Genomic DNA, 12550 nt, shown 5'->3' with positions numbered 1-12550 from the left:
ACCTGTTAAAGGGTCAAGTGAAGTCAGCTAACACCGATTTTGAAAGGCTTCCTGGAAGAACTGGCAACTGAATTAAGTTTTAAAGAATGGGGAGGAATTTAACATGGGAAAATGAAAAGAAATACCACTCCAGGCATAGGGAGGAACATAAGCAAAGTTTCAGAGCCAGGAGAGAGGATAGTGGATGTCTGGAAGGCAAAACATTGCCCACTTTGACTGGAAAATTGAGTGAGTGGAGGAGCTATATAGAAAATAAAGCTGGGAAAGTACCCTGGTGCTAGATTGTGTAAGGCCTTGAATGAGAGGCAATGGAATTTGAAATTTCCTCTTTAGGTGGTAGTGATTCAATGAGAGTGAGGAGGATACATGTGGTTTACTTATAACCATTAAAATATTTCCCCACCTATGGAACGAAAGGTATTTTTTGTTACTCATACTTTCTGCAGTTGAGTAGTGAAACAACAATGTTGCTAGCAGCTACTGTGGCTGTGTAAGGCCAATAACACCAGCACAGAGAAGGGCTGCTAGCACAGATATTTTGATCTGCATTTCTAAGGAAAGCAACCTTAAAGGGTTAACAATCTCACTTTAATCAAACATACATATATCATTCGGGGGGAAAGCCAGCACCCTGAACTTCAGAGAAAATACAAATAGAAATTACAAACAGAAAATATCAACAGATCAAATAACACAATTCAACAGACAGGCTTTGTCTGATCAAGACATCACATATATAGTTACCAAAAAGAGAAGCACCAACATCTGGGTTTTCTTCAAAGCCAGGTGGCTCTTAACAATGGCTAGCCAGAATCTCCACACCAACACTCTTCCAATGAGTGAGAGCCCCAAGTGAAATGCTAACCTCTGAGTTTATGTACCATGTTCAGGGTCAAAGAGCATCACAACCATGCCACACAAAACCATGTGATGCTTCTTCAAGTGTCACAGCCATGAGACTCAAACATATGTGAACTAGGCTTTCCCTTGATATAAACAGGTCATCAAACACTCCCAGATTTAATCAAAGAAACAAAGGCCAGACTCATCAAAGGCATTTGATTACTTCAGTGCTCCAAAACGAAAAACAATAAAAAAACAAAGTCCCACCTTAATTACCAATACATGTAGACATCTCTGATGACATTTTTTTATCTCCTTTATCTCCTGTCAATTTATGGGCCTCATAACCGATGTTCACTTTCCTACACTATGAGTACTTTCTATAAGGTTTAGCCCTTTCTCTGTCTCCATTCCTTTCCAATTTAAAGTTCTCCTGATTAAATTTGCAGGATCTCAAACACATATATTTTTACTAGTCTTTCACAAGTATACTCAATTGTGAGAAATGACTATTAATAACACATATCTTGGAGCATTCCGAGACTCTCCCCTTTTTCTAAATTCCTCATTTTAAAAAGTTCAGCTCTTCTTCAGAAGGACATTACTGATAATGAGATTGCATTGACTCTCATCCATCTTGGTCAGACCCCACCCAATCTTGTGTTCTGCTCTGGCTTGGATGGGGTATACATTCTTTGAATTGATAGTCTAAAGCTCTAGGTGGTCTGGTATAGAGATACTTTCCCTATCCAAAAGATGTTCAGCCCTTCATTTTAATATAGTCCATCTCCTTCCTGCTTTCCTTCCTTCCTTCCTTCCCTTCCCTTCCTCACTTCCTCCCTTCCTCTTTTCTAAAAAACAAACCATTTCACTCTACAACTCATAGATTGGAGCACAGTAATTCTCTGCCCAAGCACCACTTAATGGCTATATTTTTGGGCCCTCCTGGCTCAGAGTGAATGTAAATAATAACTGTTTCTCCTTTGACCAACAACCCTGAGGGTCTTCCCTCCCAGTTGATATTTTTTTTAATTAACGGGGCCATCCCTTCACTCACTTATTAAAGAGGCCTATTCACTGAATGGGCATTACCTCACTTACAGTGAGCACCTGAAAAGACTTTAGCCTAAAAGAGCCAGGGTCTCCTCTTGCATCCTGGGCCACCTCCAGTCCTCCTAATGAATATCTAGCCACTGGACAAAGATGACTCTGGGGAAAAAAGTGAGGCTGGTGACCTTACACAGCCCTCCCTCACTCAAATCAAAGTCAACTGCTAGTCATCTCATCATTTCCCTGAAAGTCACTGGTCCTCCTTGAAAATAAAGGACAAACACAGAACAACAGCAACAACCAGTCCCTCTCCAAACAAATTATTTGTTTTGATTTGATTAGATTTTATTGCTGTTTGATGGACTACCTACTGTTTTGAGTCCCAGCTGCCATCATTTTCTTGGTCTGAGAGAGACAGGTAAATGGCTATCCTTTTATTAATAACCTACTGGCAGTATTAATAAATTAATTACCCAGAAACTATGTCTCTAGAACCTATTTAAATGTCACACAATCCTTTGTCAAGAATTTAGCATTCCAGTAATTTATACCATGGTTCAGAAATCCAAATCATATCCTCAGAAAACAATGCCTTAATATCACTGAAGCACAGAGTAATGAAGGGGAATCAAACAAAATAAAGCAGAAAAGATAGGCTTGATCCAAGCTAAAGAGTTTATACTTTATTGAGTAAACAACAGGGAGGTATTAGAAGCTTTATTTAGTAAAGAAATAATGAAAAAGAAGCTGGAAATGGCATATGTACACACAGAATCATCTCTGCATTTGTCACTCTTATTAAATAAGTCAGAAAAAAAATATGCAAATAACCAAGTGTTTACACTCCAACGTTTTTATTGACTGTTTTTGATCATGTCTTTGTCAAATGTATGCCTCACTTCCTATAACTGGCCGGAAGCTTTATAGTTATAGATGCAAATGCAGATGGGGTGGAATGTTGGCCTAAATGACTCTGTGATCTAAAGTCTATGGCTTTATGACTTACTTTGTCATTGTACTTCCAGGTATGGTGAAACCTGCACTCAAACTGCTTAGTTATGCTAGTTAGCTCAACCTTCAGGGGGATCTAAGATGAAAGGGGTGATAAATATGAAGAGAACTAGGTTAGAAGTCCCTCTGAGATGTAGATTCTGCCTAGGTCTGGATAGATTCAATATGTACCGTTTAATCAGATTTGGGAGTGGGGCTGAAAAAGGGGCACAGGCAGAACTTGCGCCTAGGATGCTATCTGAAGTGCAAGGAGGGAAACAAAAAGGAGATCTAGAGATTCTCTTTTCTTCTGCTTCTTCATCAAGGAAAGGGGAGTGTGTTTCTGGGTAACTTATTCTGAGAGAAATTTGTGTAACCAATTTGGGTGGGGATGGTTCTACAAACAAAAAACATAAATTAATGTGAGTGAGAAGGATAATTTGTGAAGACTTCACAGGGTAAGAATACAGGGGCTACTCTCTTCAAATATTTCTGGAGTGGGGAATGTCTGAGGGAGTAGGAGAGGCTTGGAATTTAACCTTGTAATGACTTGGCTAACTTCTGGAAAGTCAGGGCCTGAAATTGTAGGTGCCCCTCCCTTCACCCCTCTCGGTGCTACCACAAGAATTTTAACAAATAGGGACATAAAGGACTACACCTGTGAGCTGTTTGTCCTCTGCTCCAGGAAGGTCCCCCTCTCCTTCCAAATCCCTTCTCTTTAGCCATATCATCGCCACATTAGTAGCCAAATAAGAAAAGTATGTATGGATTGCCTCTGTATTTTCACACCTAGACTGTAAGCAAACCACCCAGCCAAAGGTGAGAAGGGATAGAGGTGGGAGGCAGGTGGGAATCTTTGCAATAAGAGTATATCTAGTGCTGCATTTCCTTGGTACTTTACCTCCCTCCACTAGTTTCCTAGCGGAGGTGACCACCCAAATATCCCAAGGTTTGTAAAATAAATTCACTTTGCTTCTCCTAAAGATGTCTCTCCTATTATTTGAATTTCCCATCCCAAACAAATGTATATGTATGGAGGAGGAAAGGAAACAAGAAATGAATGAGATGAGCTTGTATCATGTTTGTCAAAGAGCAACTATTAAGACATTATACAGTTACATGTTTTCCTTTCCTTACTTTACTCCCTGCCCCCAAGCACCTTCTTCTTTCCCCATAAAGTTTAGAACTAAAACCATGAGGGAATGGATGAGTAGTGGAGAAGGAGTCATTAAAGAAAGGTTGTTTGGTTACAAGGAGAGAAGAAAGGCCTGCATCTTCTACAAAAGACTAACTAATTGAGGAAACTCAAGAGGTGAGCTGGTGGAAATAAGAAAGTAGAAGGGAACACAAGTTGGACTAATCCTGAAGCTCGATCATGGAGCCAAGTAGAAAGTGGCTGTAAATGGCAATGAATAAAGAGCAACGGGAAGGAAGAACATGGCATAAATATACCTACCAGGCTAGATATCATTGTTGCTGTTCAGTCGTTTTTCGGTCATGTCCAACTCTCCATGACCCTATTTAGGTTTTCCTGGAAAAGATACTGAAGTGGTTTGCCATTTCTCTCTCCAACTCATTTTACAGATGAGGAAATTCAAGCCAATAGGGTTTAGTGAAACTGAGGCAAACAGTTTAAATTGCCCTGGTTCACACAGGTGGTAAGTGTCTGAGGTCAGTTTTGAACTCAGGAACAAGTCTTCCTGACTCCAGGGACAGCACTCTGTCTGGCTGCCCTAGATATCATAGAGAATAGACACAATGTAAGAAGACAAAGAACAGTAGAGATGCCCAAGAAAATGATAAAAGATTAAAACCAAGAAAAGAGTTGGAAATAAATTATGTCTCATTCTATTCCTATGCTATCCTCGTCACCCTTAGTTCACACTGCTGGAAGGGGTGCTTCACAGGAAGTGAAAACTAATATCATTACACCAAAAGAGATTTCCAGTTAATATTAAAACTCAAAAGAAAAAAATGATAAAATCCTTATAACACCTTTGCTTTGGCTTTAAAAAAGAAAAGTGAGAACTGTTATTGCAACTTTCCTACCCTATTAGTTCCCTAGCTCTCACAGAAATCTGTCAGCCACAAATTTCTGAAAACTTTACATTCTCCCCTTTCTGGAGAGGCAGCTAGGTGGCCCAGTAACCTGGTGTCAGGAAGACTCATCTTGCTGAGTTCAAACCCAGTCTCAGACACTCACTACCTGTGTGACCCTGGGCAAGTCACTTAACCTTCTTGGCTTCAGTTTCCTCATCTCTAAATGAGCTGGAGAAGGAAATGGCAAACTGCTCCAGTATCTTTGCCAAGAAAACCCCAAATGGGATCACATCAGTCAGACATGACTGAAATGACTCAACAACAACTTTATGGAGATCCTCAGGTCCCATCTCTGACACATACTTGCTGTGGGACCCTGAGCAAAGCTCTTCACCACTCAGTGTGTCAAATAACTCTCTAATTGTTTAAGTGGTAGAGAAGGTGCCATATTGCATTCAGAAAGGATGTTTACTCACCCAGGAGTTCCCTGGGGAAGGGAAATCACACGTCCAGCCACTATCCCCTATATAAACACCTTATTCACTACACACACAATTCCTTGAACAAATGAAAGCGAGCAATACTTGTACATCTCCCTCCACTGCCAGGTGTCACCTGTCTTATTTACGTCCAAGCTTAATACTGCTTACATAGATATATACTGCCCTGCCTGAAAAGTTCTCTAGATCTTACCAGGGGAAAAGAGAGGACTGGACTTACCAGAGTTGCCACAGAGACTAAAGTCCTTATTGATCATAAGATCACGTTACTACAGATTTAGGACAGGAAGCAAACTGACAGACCACTTAATCCCGTTATTTTACACAGCAGAAAACTGAGATTCAGAAATGTTAAATTACTTGGTCAGGGTCTCAGGTAAGATCTGGACCTAGATCTTCTTGATTTATACACTTCTTTCTTGAATTATATAATGGCAAAAATCATAGAAATTACATTTATCAGTTTTTCCCCAGACTCTGTATGAATCACATACCTATAACAAGAGCAGAGACTCATTGTATTTGCTTGATTATAAAGGAAGTCAACACCTTTGGTCTTGGACACCTAGGAAGCAGGCTTCTTTTGGCTATTAATCTGGTGCTGACACTTGACAAGGGCCCCAGAGTTTAAAAAGTCTTGGCCCAGAACACATCATAATAATCTTCCTTGTTTGTTTTTTGCTTCCTGTCATTATCAACCCTCCCTCCAAGTTTGTATTGCCCTTAGGTGGCATTCAACAAACAAGCAAAGATTTGCATGGCCGACACTTCCAGAACTCATATAAATCTGTGTGAATCCAGAGTTAATTTTGCACATTTTCCTTTGCTGATTCTCTGCCTTGATGTCCCAGGAAAAGGAAAAAGAGACAATGGAGCTGGAGTGGGATTTGATGCACCGAGGGGAAGTGTCCCAGGTGAGAGGAGTTACTCTGCTGAAGAGCACCTGTGAGTACTGGAATAAAATCTGGGAATTCCAAGCCAAACCTGATGATCTACTCATTTCTTCATATCCTAAATCAGGTATGTCTCTGGGAATGGGGAAATGACAAATAGGAGACAGAACATTTTTCTCAGCTTGTCTCAAGTTCATATCCTGCAGCCCAAGTGAAAAAAACATAGGATACTTTCTAACATAAGACAGGACTTGAGGAGACCTAAGCTGTTGGCACAACTTGGAAAGGAAGGGAAATAGCAATTATGTGGTTACTATCAATTATTCTTCCTTGGTCAATTAAAATTCTCTTTGTAGTGGTTGTTCCAAAGCTTCCAGAACTTTCTTCCTCAATATTCCCAAACCACCCTCACCATCTTGTGTCTCAGAAAAGGACCTCAGTTGTTATTTTACTAAGAAAATTAGGCTGTACTTGGGAAATCTACCACTTCCTCTCTTCTACACCCCAATATCCCTCTAAACCTTTTCCCATTCTCTCCTCCTTTGTGCCAATGTCTAAGAAAGAGGTGGCCCTTTCTTCTTGCTAAGGCCAACTTGTGCCCTTGATTCCATCCCCTCTGATCTTTTCTGGAAGCCTGATCCATTCATTTCCTCTCTCTCTCTCTCATCTTTAATATTTCTTACTTACTAGCTTCTTTCCTGCTGCCTAGCAGCATTCTTAGTTCTCCCACATTCTTAAAACTTCACTTAAAATCCCCACTATCTCCTCCAAATACCGTGTTTATCTCTTTCCCTTTTCACTGCCCACCTCTGGGGAAAAAATTATACTTACTGGCCCGATTTCTTCACTACCTATTTACTTCTGAAATCTTTATAATTAGGTTTTCTCTTTTAACCACAATACTCTATTCTCCAGGGTTATCAATTAATCCCTAAAATGCTGAATCCAATGGCCATTTTTCAATCCATAAGTCTCCTGCCTTTTCTCCTTTTGACACTATTGGCTACCACACCCCCATACTCTTTCCTTGCTTTGCTGCTATGACACTGCTCTCCCCTGATTTCCTCCCCTACCTGTTTGATTTCTCTCAGGTTCTTTTGCTAAAGGAATTATTTCCCAAGTCTTAGATACTCCCTAAAGCTGTCCTAGGCCATCTTCTCTCTTTATACTGTCTTACTGATTCCACCTACTCCCATGTGTACAATTATCATTTTGAGATCAAATGACTCTCAGGTCTATATAACTAATCTAAATATCGATCCTGAATTCCAGTCCTATACCACCAACTGCCTGCAAAACACCCTCCCTCTGAAGCTTGATATGTGTAAAAACTGAATCCATTTTCTTTCAATATTCTATCCCTTCTCCAAGCTTCCTTGTTTATATTGAGGGCTCCACCATCCAACTAACCCCCCAAGGTTTGTAAACTAGACTCTTTTCTCTTATCTTTTATATCTGATCAGCTATCAAGTCCTATTAATTCTGCTTCCAAAATTTCTCTTGCCTTCTAACATCTTTCCTAAATTCCTACATAGAACGTTCACTTCTCAGATAGCTTCCCAGTTGGTCTACTGACTTCTAATTCTTTTTCTCTCCAAACAATGCTCCACATAGCCACCAAAAGAGGATAGGACAGGGGCTGGATCTGTGATTTCATTGATATGGGGAATTTTTGAAACTCCTTTCCCTCCCTTCTTCCTTCTAGATTCTTGTTACAAGGAATGGCTCTCTGGGTAGTGGGTTGAGAGATGTATTTAAAAATGGAAGTGATATTAAAAATAAAAGATAACAATGAAATTTTTTTAAAATAGTCTCAGAAAAAATTATTGTCTTTTTCCCTGGCAAAGAACAGATCCATCTAAAATTCCAACTCCATGAATAAAGCATGGTAGATATAATAGTAAAAACCCTGGCTGGGAAGTTGAAAGATATACATTTTAGTCCCAATTCTACCAAAAGACAGAAATGGGTGTGAGTCTCAGCTCTGTTACTATCTCTTAGATGTGTGACTATGGGCAAGTACCAGGATGTTATAGAATAGAGATTTGAATACACATTTCCTGATTCTAAGATGAGCATTCTTCTCATAATAGCAGACTGCAAATGGGATAGTACACCTAAGAGTTGTATAGATGTATTTTATAACATCTATACACCTCAGTTCTCTTCTCCGTAAAATTTCTCTACTTACTTCATAAGCCTTATAAACTAATGCATGTGAAAGCACTTTGTGAACTATAAGGCATTTAGGCTTCACCCTACTCCTTTTCTACTCCTGCAGACATCCCTCACATAGGTTATCAGGAAGGGGGAAGTCAATTAGGTTTTCCTCCTCTGCATGGCGTATACCTGAGTTCACAGGTTACTTAAGAGTATTGTACCCCCAGTAAGAAGCACTAAACAGCTCTATGATCCCTTTATAAATGCAGATTAAGTCCAGGTAGGGGTTTCATGGAACAAAAGGTATTTGGGAGGTTTGGGGTTCCTTGCACCTATCCAAGGGATCTAACACCCAGTGGTTCCACTGGCAAGTGAGCAATAAATGAGCTGTTTCTTTGCTTGACTTCTTTTCTCATAGAATACAGGCTCTCTAATAATGCCAGAGAAACTCTTCTACATCCATTTCAAAAATGACTAATAAGGTAAAATGGAAAAATTAAGTGCTTCCTGACATTCCCTGTGCAAAGGCTGAATGAAGCAAATACATTCTTTCTGTTCTAGAACTTTTCAGAGTACTTTTTTCATGTTAACTTTGTAAGGTAGATAGTGCATATATTATAATCCCCATTTTGCTGAAAAAGAAACTGAGGCATAGAGAAAAGTGATTGGCCCAAGGTCACAAAAATAGCAAATAGCTGAATAGAGATTTGAATACAGATCTCCTGATTCCAAGATCAGCATTCTTCCCATAATGGCAAATGATAAATGGGATAGTATACCTAAGAGCTATATAGATGTAAATTTCCACATAAGTTAGAGTTACTACTAAAAACCCTCCTTGACGATTCATAACATTCTACCATTCAGTAAATACTGACCTAAATCAGTGGGAAGTGTTAATTTAAGACTTACAAGTCACAGAACATTAGTAGAGTCATAACAACCTGACAGATATTAAACTTCCAGAAATTTTTTTTAAAAACTGTTGTAAAAAACCTCTCTTATACACATCTTATTTTCAGGAAATAGAAGGAAAATGAGGAGAAGGGACATATTACTTTTTATTCTTTTTTTCCCTCTATAGTATTTTGATTGATGATTTCATCAGTTCCCATAGTTTCAAGGATCACTTTATGCTGAGGATTCTCAGATTTACCTATCTAGACCTAATCTTTCTCCTAACCGCCATACTTTCATGTCCAACTGCCTCTTAGATATCTCAAACTGGATGTTTTACCAACATCTTAAACTCAGTATGTCCAAAACTGAACTCATTATCTTTCTTCCCAAAACTACCCCCTTCAAACTTCCCTGTTTCTGTCTAGGACACCATCCTTCCAGTTACTCAAGCTATTTAAAATGGCCCCAAACATAGGGCTGAACTGCTGTCTAGTGTCCCTAAGTACAAGACAGCTCTGATATGCTGTTGCAACAATTCGGCTAGCAGCTGTTGTGGGGGTGAAAAACCAACACGAGCCCAACAACAAGAATGCTGCAAGCCCATGTTCTTTTGGTCTGCTTTACTTAGGAACGCAACATTAAGGGGTTAACAATCTTACTTTAATCCAACATACAAATATCATTCACTCAGCTCAGGGGGAAAAGCCAGCACCCTGAGATTCAGAGCAAATAAACACAAATCAAGAGATAGATTTCTGTCTGACAAAATCACAATGTACAGTTACCAGAGAAGCATCAACATCTGGGTTTTCTTCAAAGCCGGGAGCTCATAACAATGGCTTGCCTAGAGTCACGCACTACTCCTGCTGTGGCTCAGTGCTCCAAAAGAGAAAGCCAACCTCTGGTTTATATATCTTGTTCAGGGTCAAAGGTGAGTGACACGTGCGACTCACCCACATGACCTAAAATCTTCACAAAAATACAACTTAAATCCACATGGACTAAAAGCCTCTGATGTCACAAACATGTCTCTCAAACCTATGTAAACTAGCCTTTCCCTTGAGGCAAGGAGGTCATCAAGGACTCCTAGTTTAATCAAGGAAACAAAGGCCAAACTCTTAAAGGGTACTTGGTTCAATAAGTGCTAAGAGCCCATCTTGATTCCCAACACATATGCCTTAGAGAAAATATGTGTATCAGTTCAGCTTCATTCAGGCATGAGTTATAATGCTATTGAATGGAAGTTCAGCAACAACAATTGGATACATCCCAAAAAAAGAGAGAATTCCTCAAGCTGTATGTGAGGCTGCTCTGGAAAGTGCTAAAGTAAATATTATGAATATGCTTCAACCCAGAAAGACCACTACAGAGTCTAAACACTAAAGAGATCAAAAAAGAGGAAAGGGATCCATGTATACAAAAGGTCATGATCACCTTTAATGCTTCACCTAAAAGCAGGATGAACAGATACAACAGTGACAGAATCAACACTAGGACCATTCGCTTTTGAGACCACATACAAATAATCTCAGTGAAATAAATTCCTGAGACTTTTCTCCCTGTTGAAGGCTTACAGCATGTCTTTCTTATCTGAACAGCAGGTAGGTGGGAATAAGCAAGAGCCTTAGCCAGTTAATCTCTTTTGAACACATTCTCAGTTCCAGCTCAGCAGCCAATCAATCTGTCGAGTCATCACATACTTAATCAACTGGAACCAGTTACAGAATGTCTGTACATGGTCCCAGTTGGCTAGCAGGGCCCTTCCATTGAACTTCATCATGTCTTTTCTGGAAGTAGGCTCCCCAGTCTTTTCCACATGGGCTAGTAGCAGACAAAGCATACCACGCATCTTCTAGAGATGAAACAATAAAATAAACAATTTTGATAACATAAAATTGAAAAAATTACACCAACAAGATCAATACAGTCAGAATTAAAAGAGAAACATTGAACTGAGGAAACATCTTTACAGAAAATGTCTCTGAAAATCTGATATTCAAAATACATAGGGAATGATAGAGATATAGATAAGTTTTGAAATATGAAATAGGAATGTAAGTAATAATGAATGTTCTTGCTTGTTTTATAAAACTTGAAACAAAGTCATCTGCTACAAGAAAGAGAATAGATTAATACAGGAGCTTGAGAAGAAAGGATATGTTGTGGAATAGCTGATTTTGAGAGTTTGATGGAGAATTAATCAGATGCCTAAAAGAATTATCATGTAATGTTGAAGACCTACAGTGATATTATTTAGCATGCCTTCATGTGGTACATATGTAAGCACAGTTTTGTGACTCCCTTGCAGTCCTCAGAGAAGTAGCTGAGAAGAGAGTTAATGGGGGGTGACTCGGGCAGAAGATTAAAAGAGTAGGGACAATGGAGGACAAGGGACCAAGGGATTAAGGGCTGCTTGGAAAGGCTGATTGTATGATCCTGACTGAAGGAAGGGAAGGAAAGCTGTAAAGAACAGTGGGAGAATGGAAAGGGATGGAGGTATTGGAGATCAGGATGAGATTAAAGATCTGCTGTAGGAAGAGTGAGGAAGAGGAAGGGAAGGAAGAGGAAGGAAAAGAGACAGTGATGAGAAAGGTATAATTTTCTTCTCTGTTTTTACTGTTCCTGGTTTAAGTATCAGCACTACATTAGTTTAATAAAAGGGGTTTGGTAGGACTTCTTCTTTGCCTATTATTCCAAATAATTTTTTAATATTGTAATTAATTGATCTTTAAATGTTTCATAGAATTCACTTGCAAATACAGATGGCCTGGGTGCTTTTTTCCTCGGGAACTTCATTTATGACCTGTTCGATTTCTTTTTCTCAAATATTCATTTAGATATTCTATTTCTTCTTCTGTTAATCTGGGGGTTTATAATTTTGTAATTATTCTTTCATTCCACTTAAATTGTTAAACTTTTTGGCATATAATTGGGCAAAATAACTCCTAATAATTGCTTTAATTTCACCCTCATTAGTGGCATAGTCACCATTTTCATTTTTGATACTAATGATTTGTTTTTTTCTTTTTTAATCATATTAACTAATAGTTTATATATTCTATTAGTTTTTCAAAAAACCAACTCCTAGTTTTATTTATTTATTCAATGGTTTTCTTATATTCAATTTTATTAATCTCACCTTTAATTTTCAGGATTTCCAATTGGGTGTTTAAT

General features: G+C 38.9%; 1 pseudogene; it reads left to right on the top strand.

Annotated features, from left to right (window-relative positions):
* The first annotated feature begins 6265 nt into the window (after positions 1–6265).
* The window catches only part of LOC118847572, a 36234-nt pseudogene continuing 29949 nt past the window's right edge, over positions 6266–12550 (top strand).

The sequence above is a fragment of the Trichosurus vulpecula genome, chromosome 4 (genome assembly GCF_011100635.1).
Source record: "Trichosurus vulpecula isolate mTriVul1 chromosome 4, mTriVul1.pri, whole genome shotgun sequence".
Lineage (NCBI taxonomy): Eukaryota > Metazoa > Chordata > Mammalia > Diprotodontia > Phalangeridae > Trichosurus > Trichosurus vulpecula.
Note: the sequence above shows the minus strand (reverse complement) of the source record. Positions and strands in the feature narration are given on the sequence as shown.